This window comes from Coptis chinensis, chromosome 9 (assembly GCF_015680905.1).
Source record: "Coptis chinensis isolate HL-2020 chromosome 9, ASM1568090v1, whole genome shotgun sequence".
Classification (NCBI taxonomy): Eukaryota; Viridiplantae; Streptophyta; class Magnoliopsida; order Ranunculales; family Ranunculaceae; genus Coptis; species Coptis chinensis.
The window spans coordinates 37,227,406-37,242,956 of NC_141464.1; positions in this window are offsets into that span (position 1 = coordinate 37,227,406).

Below are 15,551 nucleotides of genomic sequence, written 5' to 3' on the forward strand. Positions count from 1 at the left end.
TACTATAATTGTCCAACTCTTTGTTAAAAATATTTTAAATTAAAATAACATTGTCCTTTGTAATTTATCACTTACATCCAAGGGTACTTCCAATAACTTGTCTTATATAACAAAACCTTGTCAACCTATCTAGCAGCCATGAAGAACAATGAGCACTAGCCTAATAAAAAAATAAGACTTTATTCCTTTGATCATCAAATCAAAGTCTAGAACTTATTATTCTCAATTTATTTTCCCACTTACTTCTTATACATTATATTTTTATTCACATGCAAGCCAAGTCTAGAACTAAAGGTTTCCGTCCACACTATTAAAGCGAAATACAGAGCAGACATTTGTAACACAGAAACCAAAAAAACAACATTTGTCCGAAAAATGACATTTGTAAAACGAAGAAAATATATAGGCCCGGCCCTAAAACCCGACCCTAAAACCCAACCTTAAAGCCTTTAAAGAGGGCTTAGGGTAGGGTCAGGGCTTGAGATTTAGACTTGTGACTCGGCCCAACCCGACCCTATGTTGACTTTAGGGCCGGGCTAGCCCGACCCACCCATTGCCCACCCCTAGTTGTAACAGATAACATACCTGCGAAAAACTGACAATGTTGTTGATTTATGTCGTTGAAATGAAATAGAATGAGACGCCCCCATGTAGAGAAAAACGCCCCCAATGGTAACTTCGTCAGATTTTCTCGTAGCTATAATAACGAACTAAGCGAGCGTAAAAGCGTTCAAACTTAGGGACCGACGGCTAAAACGTGGTAACTTCGCGATTTTTGTTGTAGCGATAATAACGAACTAAAAGCGGCGTAAAAGCGTTCAAACTTAAACTGACGAAGCTAAACGTGGTAACTTCGTCAGATTTTGTCGTTGCGATAATAACGAACTAAGCGAGTGTAAAAGCGTTCAAACTTCGACTGATGAAGCTAAACGTGGTAACTTCGTCAGGTTTTTTCGTAACGATAGTAACGAACTAAGCGAGCGTAAAAGCGTTCAAACTTAGACTGACGAAGCTAAACGCGGTAACTTCGTCAGATTTTGTCTTAGCAATAATAACGAACTAAGCGAGCGTAAAAGCGTTCAAACTTAGACTGATGAAGCTAAACGCAGTAACTTCGTCAGATTTTGTCGTAGCGATAATAACGAACTAAGCGAGTGTAAAAGCGTTCAAACTTAGACTGACGAAGCTAAACGTGGTAACTTCGTTAGATTTTTTCATAGCGATAATAAGGTTGCGATGGAAACATAATTATACCATTGGAACTAACAGAGTGTTGTCCGTTTTTTCGTTCAGTTTGTTTATGGAATAAAGGATGGTATGGTAATGAGAAATTGTGACTAATTGTAAAGACAAAACAAAATTGTCAAATGTTGCCAACAACATATTATTTGCCATTGTAAGAAGTCAACGATGCTGGAATACCAAAACGGCAAATAATGTCACGCCATAAGAAATTTTTAACGTCTAAAGCATGGATCAGGGCTTCCGCTCACTTAGTAAAATAATTTGTTGCGACGAGCAAGAAACGAACACTATCAGGGGCTTTCGAAATAAACCAACAATGTCAAGTCCCCATTTCGCAAATGACCCAGGTTTATGGATTGGATGATACTTCGTCGCAGGAAGTTTGACCCATATCATCTATCATGTTTTTGACAAGGCACACACTTCTTGGAGAAACGTTTAACATCCTTCGGCATGTATGGCCACCAATATCATTGGGTCATTGCTATGTGAGCGAGACTTCGCCCCCGGGAGTGTTGTTCATATAGTCCTGAATGAATTTCTTCGAGGCCTACTAAATCGTTCGTTCTACCCAAACAACAAATGATAGGATTGAGACTTGTGCCGCTGCAATAGAGTTTTTCGTCATCAGCAATTCTGGAGCATCGTCAGCTGCATGATCATTGTCGGTAGAAACCGAGACATTATCAGTGTCAAGCTCGTTGGAATCATCTAACAGTATAAGTGGTTAATCCAGTGTTGTCGTGATAGCGACGACTTGATTTTCCACGGATAAGTATGCAATAGAATCAGGATGCCTTACATCATAACGTTGATACGACACAATACTGATAGATGTAAAATTTCATACAATTCGTTGAATTAAGTCAAGATAAACGACCGTTCTATCATTGTGAGCCACATATTATCATTCAAAGTGGCCAGCGACTAACTTAGAATAATTAATCGTAACTTAGTCGCCCCAATTGAAGAGTTGTGCGTATACCGCAAATGACAGTGTCGTATCAGTCCATATTATTTGAAGCATCAAAACCCAAATGTAAAGACCTTATCAATTATGTCTTTATTTAGCTTCAAGATGACAAAACCAATACCGAGCTAGACTTATTATGCAAACTATCGATATAAATCTAGCAATCAGCTGATATATCTAATAAGTATTTCAAGTCATCGCCCCTGGGAGGTAATGACAATTAGGGATCGACGTGTTCCTCATCGAGTAATGCGTTCGACATAGGAATATCATCAATAAGAAAATCAACCACTAGTGAAACCAAAGTTTGTCTCTTTTTAATTGTATGAGTGGCAGAGACAATGTTGTCGCTTCTAAGGTAACTTGTCCATTCTGCGACTCGATCCGTAGATATTGCGAAAAAACTTGTGTAGTGGATATTCGATCAGTATAAACTTCGACTATTCCTTGAAAGAAGCTGAAGACGTCTAACAACATGAAACAAGGCCAATGCAATTTTTTCAATGCAAGAATGCCTCCATTCAGCTGATATAAGAGTCTTACTAATAAATAATATGAGACGACAACATCATGTTCACAATGATCGTCAGCAATTGCATCGGGACCTTGAGCTTTTCTAGTATTCGTCATAACTTTTGTAGAACGTGATCGAGGGTGTTGAATAAGAACCGCAGACGGCTAATTATGTTTCAACCAAATATGATCAAAACACTAAATGATGACGAAAGAGATGAAGAACGTAGAAAAACATTTAGAAAAATGATGGTGATTCGGAGAATGATGAGACTGTACCTTGCGGTTGCCTACGTACCCAAATTATCGATATGATCAAGTCTCAATAACGTAGTTCTTTATGAAAAATAGTTTTTGTATTTATATGTGTAGAGTAGAGATTTCTTGTAACTCAAGTATTCTTGTAGCTTAAGTAATTGTAATTGAATATAACTCTCAATTGATAATTATCTCTTTGATAAGAAACAAATCTGGATATAAATTAATGTACGTTAATGGCAAGCCATGTGGCTAAGGTTCAACCTTAGAAACATGAGTTAATGGGCCTGTACATTGATTCATGATATTTGCAAATTGGGTTTTAACCCTGTCGATTAAATGAATAAAATAGAGACCCCTACTAATGGACGTTTGCCACGTAGGTGGGGGTCAAAACACCGCCCCCTCTTTGGCATGAAAACAAAGTTCATATGGCAAAGAAGAGAAGAAAAAATCAACGAGGAAAAATAATGAGAAAAGATAAGCGGAATGAAGAACCAGAAGTGGGATGTATAATGCAGTGGTATAAAAATCGGGCTAGGTAGTGTCTAGGCGCTAGGCGAAGTATAGCCAAACTGAGTTGGTATCTAATCGTTGAAGTAATCGGTAGACCGATTAGATAGGATTTGTACGGGGCTGGACGGATTAGTTGGGCCTGTGTATTGGGCTTTGTTATAAAAGCCGATCACCCTAAAACAGAAACTTAAGTTTGAAACGTTCACAGTACCAGTCCAACATAAAAAACATAAAAAGTCCAAATAGGACAAACTACTATAAAGGTCGGTGAAAAAAAAATGATATAAGGTGTATCGCCTCAATATAACTACTAAAAATTAGCCCTGTTGATTAAATGAATAAAATAGAGACCCCTACTAATGGACGTTTGCCACGTAGGTGGGGGGTTGAAACATAGAGCTTACCGCATTGATCGATTTAACAGTTCCCATGTCGAATTTCGAAGTCCGGAATTAGGAGATATGATCTTCGGAAGTTCCATGGCTTTTCTGCACCGTTGTCTTGATTTAAACCGGAAATGGTCGGTGTTGAGTCCACGGGCTTTATTTTGGGCTTTTTGAGCTTCAAATGGGCAAAGAGATAAGATTTCACGTTCAAACACTAGTCTGTACAATTTTTTCATGCCAAAACGCAAGTTTTGTTACAAATTTGGGTCTAACTGCCAAAAACCTGTGAAGGCATGAAAATATAATTAATTTACATTTATTAGACACATAATTAACCCAAATGTTATGTCTCTACAGGGTTTATAACACAATTTTGGGTGCTTATCACTTTCTCTCCTCTCCTCTCCTCTCTCTTCTTTCTGTGTTGTACACATGTATCGTGGTGTTTGCATGTGTATTGTACATATGCTTAGTGGTGTGTACATGTTTGTTGCACACATGCATAGTGGTGTTTGCATGTGTTGTACACATACATAATAGTGTGTGTATGTGTGTTGTATACATACATAGTGGTGTTTGCATATATAATAGTCTGATATACACACACTATTATATATATCAGACTACTACTCCAAACTTTAAAATATCATCGACAACAACAGTATCGAAATCGAGATAAATCACAAGATTGATTAACACAAGATTTGAGGATTTTAAAAAGAAATTTAATTGTTGTTCAATTGTTTGTCGAACTAGTGTCGAAATTGACCCAATTATTCTTTAATTATCAATAATCTAGAATTGAAAAATGAAAATTAAAAGTAGATTGCAAAGTGAGAAGAGTGTTTGTCATAAGAGAATAAGATGTTTTCTTTTAGCTTAAATCACTAATCATGCACAACACACAATTCAACTAGCTCAAAGATGGAAACAACTAGATCTTAAAAAAAATTACAAGTTTCTAGTTAGAGTTTTTTTTTCCTAGATGGAGAAGAAGATAAATGTTTTTTCATATCTTAAACCACTAATCACAAGTTCATAATACACAAATCAGCTAGCTCAAAGATGGAAACAACTAGATCTCAAAACTATTTTACAAGTTTCTAGTTGGAGTTTTTTTTGTTAGTAGAGGGAAGAGGTTATAATTGGTATTAAACAAAAGTAAATTGCTGAAGTCAGCCCAAAAATGTCCTAAAACCGAAATTATTAATGTCAGCTCGTTTTTGTCATAAAATCGAAATTACTGTTCATTTTCATTGGGGCCTCTAAAACTGAAAATTTTAGTCAATTTATGTGTTTTTGGGCCTAAATTTGTGTTTGGGAAATCACTCACAAAACCAAATTTCAAGTTTAAATAACTCATCAACCCAGTTTTTAAATGAAAATAACTCTCAACGGACAAAATAACTTGGCCTTTCTTCTTTTCTTTCTCTTTTTTTTTTAATCACCCTTGGCTCTTTTATATATACAAACCCAAAAAGTTAGAAAATGCAAGTCCTGTTCGGAATTGGTAAATCATTAATACTTGTCATCCGTACTTCCCATTAATAGACAGACCTCTTTCAGTGATTCTTGCTCTCTTTTTTCGCTTGAACTGATTCTTACTCCCTGCTAATGTGAATTGTGTTATTGAAATTGATTTGATTTTATTGTATTACTAAATTTCTAATTGTTTGACTCCCAGATTGATTTCTTGCCTTTCACTTCCGATTGTTGCCACCAGGTAATATAATATTAGGAAGGGATCCATTTACTCTCTCGTCTCTACTCACTTTTTGAAAAAGTACGCAACACGTAATTATTTGTGTCGTTGTTTGTATTACGTATCTTTTGCAAATCTTACTTAGCCTAATATATATATTGATTAGTATAGTGGCTAGCAAGGTATCAATCCTACTCTAAATAACTAAGTGATGATAATAGAAATTCCTAATCTAAATTACTCTAATGGATGCAAGTAAAAGATGTGGCTAAGTAATAATTAATATATAGTTGATTTGATTTGAGATTTAAGCTATGCATAAAATAAACTAAATTAAATATATAAATATGAATCAGGAGAGAGAATATCTTGGGAGAGATGAATCCACCAAAATCATAGAATTAGTCTAATAGATCTACCTATCATGCTTAATATAAATCACCAATAGAAACTCACCATACCTACAAACCTTATGCTCATAACCATGATGATAATATGTGGCTTTCAACGTGCTTTCTATCTTTCCATCAAATACTTCTTCAATCTCCAATGATATCTTCTATCTAACCAAATTGTGCTTTAAGTGGCATTCAATATACAACTCTAGGTGCCATGGAAAATCCACATGTGGCATTAACCATACAACTAATTGAGGTGCCATAAAGAATCCAATCATCATATTAGAACACTAAAAACTAGAAGAAAAGAATCTAGGGTTTGTGGTATTTGGCTCTACACAATCTTGAATTACCCTAAGACCTCCTAACCTCCACAGGAGCGTTAGATCAATGGACGAATAAGAAGAAACTCAATGAGGGATTTAAACTAAAACATGATAGAAGAAGAACTAAACTAAAACATACGAAAAAGGCTTCATCTCCCCTCCCAAGAGAAGGGAGATTAGCCCCTCATACTATGCTATGAACACAATATGAAAAGGAATAATCTTTATAGCTATTAATGGTGAAAAGGTATGAACTTTCTTCTCTCTTAATTCTAGATCTAAGATGCAAACACTAAATTTCCTAGATGATATAAACTGAGGTTTTTGTGCCTTATTTATTGGCTTACATCCTCTCGCGGATAGAGATCCGAATCCTATGTTTATTTGGTGTCAAACTCTCTGTAATCTTTCTAGAAGAAATCCTTACAAAGTTGAATTCGGTTGGGCCAAAGTTGGACGTGGCCCACTTTGTTCTGCAGGCTATTTACCAAGCTGCAACTTCTGACAGCTTTCAGTTTCCTAGTTCTTGTGAAACTCTGACTTCTTTTCCATATTGATCTTCTCTTTCTATGAAGTCGAAATTAAGGCTTTGAGATCAGATTTAAGACTCTTTTAACTCAATTATTATCCTCTTTTAGAGTCCCATTAGGCTTGGCACTCATGGAGACAAATATGACATTTTTGCCCTAGGCCTTTAGCTGTAATTCCCAATGACTCCTTTTTGACTTGTTTGACTTTTTTTCCCTCCATATTTCACATTTAGGTTCTTTGACCTGCAAAAACTCAAATTGCATCATATTAGAATATTTAAATATAAAATGGAGACTAACATACACATAATTGCGGTTATAAATCATTACTTTTGAACACTTATCACTTTTGTACTCTTAATAACAACAATTAGATGATTTGAATTAACATTTGAGAATTAGTTGATGTGTCAATTTGAAAATGTAAGAAATTATAGAATTTGACCCGGCTCAAGCCGAGCCGTTTACAACACAAAAATATTATCTCTAGTTTCAAAACACGTGTCCAAGTTTTCTCTCACCTTTGGTCAAAACAAAAAAATTCAAAAGTTCCCTAGAAAACACCATTTTTTGGGCAATCAAGAAGTTGCTTTTATGGGTGGATTTGAAAGGAAGTAATATTATTGGAAAGCTCTTGCTAGAAAAAAAAAATTGGCTCATTAGAAACAAGAAAAAACAAATGAAAAGGACACCACAAATCATCTATTAATGGCCATAAGAACTTCTCACTATCCAAATTTGATATATTAGTTTCCATCTCCACAAAAAATAGAAAAAAGAGAGAGCAAAAGATAGGTAAATTGCAGAAGGGGAAGAGATGATTTGAATGTTCTTGTTCGAAATTCTTCAACTCATCATTGGCTTTAACTTGCACAATTGAATGGTTGTGAGGCGATTTCTTGACGAAATCAAAAGTCACAATACTTCTTGTCCAAAAACTCAAAGGGTGAGTATTTCTTTGAGAGAGAGATAACTCAAATATAATAATGGATTGAATTAGGTACGGTCATGACACTTTGTTGTTAAAAATGGTGCTTCCACACTTGATCGAGAAAAGAACTCTAGAAAGTTTTTTGTTTTGACCTAAAGGTGAGAGAAAAGGGGACATGTGGATTGAAACGAGTGGTAATGTTTTTGGGGTGCAAAGGGCTCAGCTTGAGCCGAGTCAGATTCTCTCTTTTCTTACTTTTATCATACTGACACATCAATAGATTCTCAAACGTTGATTCCAACCATTTGATGGTTATTGTTGAGAGTACAAAAGTGAGTAAACACGGGAGAGTAAACCGATCTCTTTCATATAATATTATTATGTTAGCTCCTTTTTCCGGATCGGATATTTAATGATTTTGTTAGATTTGATGGAAAATTCAAATTCCTTGTATGAAGAATGTTGATTATTGTAGTGTGATTAGATGTTTTGTACTAATTCGATTGTGAGAGTTTCTTGTTGGAAAGTTGAGGAAATGTATGGTAGCATAGTAGTTTAAGACTTTAAGGAATGAATTGTCACAGCCCGAATTTCTAAATAATTACAAAGTGAATATTTGAAATATAAATATCTCAAACATCAGTCGGTTCAATTGTCTAAAAACCCAGGCTATGACGGGGTGGATACAACACATGCCAAAACCAAAAACCCCCATCATACAAGAATCAACTTAAAATAAAAATAATCCCAACAATTATCCACCATTACTTTATTAAGATATCATTCCGTCCAAACAAAACATCAAACAGACTCTCAAAATAAATAGTCCTTACTACCATGTTCTCATGTCATGCTGAAAATATAACTACGTTATTACATCCTTTCAATAAGAATTAGACCTAACAAAACTAACGGACTGCTCCAGGCAAGAATCCAATTCACACGCCGCGGTTCCACTGCCTTCCACCTATGTTCCCAAGAACACACCCACGTTGCCAAAACAAAGCAAACATGGGTCAGCAAAATAGAATTTACTGGTATGAGTAGACTAACCACATATAACATATCCAATCTTTACTTATCCTAACTAACACTTTAAATATATCATAACCTAATCATTCTCAGCTTGGAAGACAGGTAGTTCCGTCATCTCAACCGGCATAGTTTCTTCCCAAGCAAAATTTCTATTATATTAACTCATTCTAATAACTCGTTTTAATATCTAAATAATTGAATTACAACTTACCGATATCCACTGCTGTATAAGGGTAGGACCGCGTCTCTGCACAAAATATTATTTGGTCCTACCCTCCTGCAAAAGAAAGTTAGAACTTGTATATAACATATGTAGATATCTTATATGTATTCAAAAGTAAGCCCAAACACACTCGCATAATCAAATCAATTTCTCTTATCAATTACTCAATTACTTTTCTTATACACCCACCCTTTAGTACCTACTCCACAATTTGCACTCCACACATTTGCCAAATCACACATTCCTGTGTGCCTCTCTCCCACCGAATACCACCATATCATAGCCACCTATGGGCTTTCATACACATATTTCACAGCCTTGATAAGCACCCAAAAGTGTATTATGAAACCCCGTTGAGACATATAAATTTGGTTAACTATGTGTTTAATAATCATGAAATAAATATGTTTTCATACTTTTGCAGGTATTTGCAGTAAACATGGAAATATGGTTTAAACCTGCAATAAAGCATGAGGAACGACATGTATATGAATTCTTCCAAATCCGCACAGAAGCATCAAACTTTCGAAGCTCCTACCTCTTGAACCAGGACTCCGAATGCGACAAGTGAGCTTCTCAGACAATCAGGGCGATGAACTCTACGAATAGGCGGGAAGTTGTAAAATTGCCCAAAGACCGGACCGCCACTAGACTGCACATATGACCCACTATACGGGCCTGCAAGATTGGATGAGTCATCAATCATGGAGTATGTCAAGACAAAAATGGCAAATTATTGGTGCAAAGTTGACACCTTGCATGTAATTAATTAGATTAGGTGTTAATAGTGAAAAAAAAAGGCAAGGTGTCACTTTGTTTTAATGTGGTGGATAAAAATGAAGTAAATGTGGTTTGATGTTTCACATGGGAGGAAATGAGATGTCTCTCAAATGAAGAAGAAAAATAAAACAAGGGGCACTCCATTTACTCTCTTGACTTCTTTTCCTTACCTTGTATTATTTTAGTTCCTTAGTCATTCTTATTATTTAGTTTTTTGTTTTGTAAGAAAGCTTGTAATAGTTTTAATGGAGGAAACCTTGGTTTTCTTCTAGGAAATAAATAAAAAGCAAGTGAGTTTAGTTAGTTTTTCTTCTTCTTCTTTCTCTCTCTTTTGTTCTTCTAGCTTGTAATTCATCATCCCAAGGATCATGAGCTAACTTCTCTTTTGGGGATTTAATCCATCTCATGTGAGGGAGAATATTTGTGGTTGGCTTGGTAGGTTGTTAGGAAGAACAACTAGACCTACATCCTATCCCAAAATGATAGTTGGTGTAGTGTCTAGTTAGGAATCAAAGTAATGAGCTTAGAGATAAATCATTGCTTGGTTCCACTTGCTAGCATGTATGAACTCTTTAATGAGCCATACATGTTAGGGATCAAGTTTTCTTCCATTAGGGCTTGTCTATGAGTCTAGGAAGAATCAAATGAACCTTTTCAAATCAACAACTAAATATTATTTTCACATGAGGAGGATTAGCTGTCCACCTTTTCTTTAGTAAATTGTATTTTGTATTAATTGCATGATTTCAAATCTTAATGTTTTTTTCTTTAATGTTTGTATAGGAAAGAAACCTAGCATTAGTAGTAAACTTACTCACTAGTTCCCTAAGAGTAACAACCAATTTGTAGTTGTCCTAGACTTTAGGTTGGTTCGAATCCTTATTCCAACTTTACGAAACGAAGATCGTGAGTAAGGAACTTTGAGTTCACTTTCGCATCAAATTAGAGAGTCAAATCTCTAACGTAGTAAAAAAAAAGCTAATATCAAAATGGCGCCACTGCTGTTCTAAAGGCATAGGACTTGTTCTACAGATTGGAAGTTGCATCAAGGGGGAACCCCCACTTTCTTCCTTTCTTCCTTTTCGTTTTTTTTCGGATTTCCACTCGAAAACAACCTCTTCGCTCACGGATTTTTGGCTGTGCTTCCAGGTACCAAAAGTTAGGACTGGGAACGTACACTTCAGGCGATTATAAGAGTTCTGTGAAAAGTTGAACTCATTGTGCCATCAAAGACACGCGTGCATGGTATAGGACACGCGTCCGCGGGTGAATTTGTTCTGTTGGTGCTACTAATTTACCTCCAGCATCCCCTGATCTACCTTGATCCATATCCAGGCCTAAATCTCTGGACCTGTACCTGAAATTTTGAATATCTATTGGGATTAATCACATCGACGATTGAAATGTCTGTTTCACTCTTTGGCGGACTAGCGGGAAGCTACAGGCTCCAACGTTTTACTGTTTTTTTTTTTTTTTTTTTTTTTTTTATTGCATGAATGCCATGTACGTAGTTATTATAAATTAGTTTATGGATTATTATTTACGTCTTAGGCTAGAAATATGCATGAATCATATTAATACGCCCGTAAATATTTTTATGCGATTAAGTGGGTATGAATTGCATATTAATGTACCATTGGTACTGTTTTGCATGGATATCTTTATTTATATGTATAAGTGTATATTATTGCATGTTTGGTATTTATCTACGTATACGTACACGGTATTGTCTAATAAGTCGATTTTGTCAAGAAAGAGGAGAACATTCCAACGAGGGTTAAAATCTGAGTTGGGTAAGTTGTTTCTAAACCCTACATGGTAAAGCTGCTCTCTATATGACATTCGCAATCTCATTGAGTATTGTCAAAATCGAATTATTATGCAATACAAGATTCGTATTTTAGTTTCTGTATAATACCTTGCATGTTTAGTTTTGTCGTATTTATCTGCGTATGTATACTATATTGGCATGTTAATGTATTTAGATACGTATAAGTGATTCAAATTTGCATGTTACTGTTGATATACGTTTACGTAATATCGATTTACAAATTAGTATACATATACGTATTACTGATGTATATTTGCCTGTACGTATGGAAGTATTTATCGATGACACAAGCTTGCCTATTAGTATAGCTATACGTATGAGTAAAGTACCTTCACATGCTACTGCACCTAGTATTGTATGAGTAGATCGTATTTTCATGTTTGTATTTTCACCCTTGCATAAATCTTAAAAAAATAAAAAAAAATAAAAATAAAAATAAAAATAATAATTATTAATTAATTAATTAATTAAAAACAAATTAAATTAAAATTAATACCGCCTTTGCATAAATTTTAATTCCATAAATCTTAATCATATTCCAATGGTGTCTAGGAAATTTGAAAGATTGAGGTTACTTAATTAGAACTGTGCTTGCACGGAAAGCCTCCCTCATATCTCTGTTGTGACCTGGCTGTTGGTTTATGCACACGTATTCCTAGCTTCACTGCTACGTTAGCAGCAGTTTAGGCCTATGTTGTTCAACTCTAATGTTTAAGATAATAATAAAATTCGAGTCCTACTAAATTCCTTCTGTAAGTTAGATCTAATTTTATGCTTGCATGAGATTAAGGTCTGGTTCCACTAAAGAAATTGAACATACCTATCGTCGAAAAAGATACGATAAGACATTGCGTAAGTTCTCACCTAAAAATTGTTCTTCTTCTGCTAATTACCTTTATCACGATCCGTCGTCGCCATCAACTTCTGTCATTATGGCCTAATTTATCCTCCACCAAAATGAGAAGCCCTCTCGGACTTTTATCTTCGATTACGGAAGGACCTTCTTCCTGCATCAAACTTGAGGACATTGTCGGTGATTTTCGTATCCCACCAAACGTTTTCAGTTTGTTACCTATATATCATGGTTTGGAGCACGAAAAACCTTACAATCATCTTCGTAGGCTTCAACAAGTGGCAACAACATTTCACCATCCAGCAGTCTCTAAGGAACAACTCTTGCTTTGACTGTTTCCATTCACTTTAGCGGAAAAAGCATCAATTTGGCTAGCAGGGCAACAGCCACAGTCCATAGACACATGGAATAAACTAGTTCAAGTTTTCAGGCTTCAGTTTTACACTCAGAAAAAAAAAAAACAACTAAAATGCTTCAGAAAATTCAATTCTTTCGTCAAAATCCTCATGAATCCTTTTACGTAAGCATGGAGTCGCTTTTTGATCTTCCTTTAGAATGTCCTCATCACCAACCGACAAAGTCGTCCTTGTTCGCTTCATTCTTTAATGGTCTTTCCGATCATCAAAAAGAAACTCTTGATATAATGAACGGCGGTTGCTTCATGGACAAAGGAGCTACTGAAGCTTATACTTTTCTTGAAAAACAAGCAAAAAAAGGTACACACTGGGGTAACACTGAGTTGTCTAGGTCATCAAAGGATAATGTTACAAAAGCCACATCTATTTTTGAAGTAAAACCCGATCCCGAATTAAAAAATTTGTTAGAATCCCTAACTAAAAAAGTAGATGCCCTTGCCGTTCAAGTAAACGATCAAATACCAAAACAGGTCCTGAATGTTGACACATCCCCATGTGTTCTTTGTCTCAGTCCTGACCATCCTGATGTTTATTGTCCCTTGTTATATGCCTCCCCTACTCAACCATCGGAGGAGGCATGTGCATTCAACATTCCCAATACACCGTGGAGACAACATCCGAATTTCGCTTGGCACCAAAATAACCAACAAATGGGGGCTCCTCCAGGTTTCACTAATCCACCTGTTCGACCTACCAACAATTTTATTCCATACCGCCAAGGAAATAATCAACAATACCAACAAGGTCAATTTCAAAATAATTCCAATGCTAACTATCAAACCAACCACAACCTTGTTCCAGCTAATCCAGATCCCAACTATAATCAACAATTTATCAGCAATAGTCGTGAACTACTACCTATTGCACAACCTGCGCAACTCGTTTCGGATAGGACAAACGAGACTTTCTTAGCCTACATGAACCAACAGTCTCAAATTTTAACGTCTATCCAACAATCACTTCAACAATTGGCGCAAGAAAAGAGTCAGAAAGGCGTGTTTCCTGCACAAGCAATTCCAAACCCTAAACCAGCAAACACGGCCTTTGAACTCACCAATGCACCTGGTACAAGTACCTCCAATCAAGGTGAGGTGCATGCAATCACTACTCTACGATCTGGAAAAAATATAGACAATCAAATACGTATGCCAGATGATCAACCAAAGGAATCCGAAGGTTCCAATGAACCTATTTATAATAATGAGCCTACGGACGATTCACCAGATCAAACAAAGTCAACATCTCAGAATTTAGGAAATAAGCAAGAAGACCCCTTTTCCAAATTACGTCCTAAGGCACCATTTCCTGCACGCTTGGCAAAGAATAAACCTGATGAGAATTTTGCTGAAATTCGAGAGACTTTTAAAATTTTGACAATCAACTTACCTTTTCTCGATGCCTTAAAACTATTACCAAAACATGCAAAATTTCTGAAAGATATGTGCACCACAAAAAGGAGAACTAATGTTCCTCAACAAGCGTTCCTCACTGAACAGTTTCCATCCATCACAGAACACAATGGTATAGTCAAATACAAAGACCCTGGTAGACCAACGGTTCCATGCACCTTAGGTGACAAATATACGGCTACTGCGCTACTAGACCTAGGAGCTAGTGTGAACTTACTTCCATATTACTTATTTAAACAACTAGGTCTTCATGAGCTCAAACCTACCACCATGACTCTATAGTTAGCCGATCGTTCCATAAAGTATCCAAAAGGAATTGTGGAAAACGTCCTTGTAAAAGTCCAAGACTTCTTCTATCCTGTAGACTTTGTTATTTTGGATACAAAAGTTGAATGTGATTCCATTCCTATCATCTTAGGACGTCCGTTCCTAGCAACTGCTAATGCTCTTATTAACTGTAGGGATGGTTCAATGACCATGTCCTTCGGAAATCTATCGGTAGAAGTAAATGTGTTCAAGTTGATGAAACAAATTCCATCCTGACATTGATGGTGAGGTGAACAGGGTTGATAGCATTCCGCAAGAGTATTTAACAAACTCGTTTCCAGAAGATGAAGTGTACCAATTTCTTTCCTTTAGCGAATCCGAGTTTGAGGACGATGATTATACACAAGAAGTCAATGAGTTATTAGAGTCAATACCATTATTTGACACTACGACTGTGATGTCCAGTAACTTGGATGAACATCAATCTGTTTACTGCATGGATGATGACTTTCCTCAAGAATCTTTAATACCCACTCCGCCTACCCCTGATTTAAAAAATCTTCCTTCGGAATTAAAATACGTACAGCTTGATCCAAATGGTCGTCACCCAGTTATCATTTCTTCAAAATTAACTGACGATCAGGAAGCTCGTTTAATTAATGTCATTCAACAACATCGTTCTGCTATTGGATGGTCCCTCGATGACATTAAAGGCATTGCACCTACTGTGTGCACCCATCGCCATACACCTTGAAGAAAATGCTAAGACGTCGCGTGAACCGCAGCGTCGACTAAACCCTACCATGAAAGATGTGGTACGAGAGGAAGTTTTAAAATTACTCGATACGGGTATTATTTACCCTATCTCTGATAGTGTTTGGGTGAGTCCAATACACGTTGTTCCCAAGAAATCTGGCATTACAGTTGTGAGAAATGATAAAGATGAATGCATTTCTGCT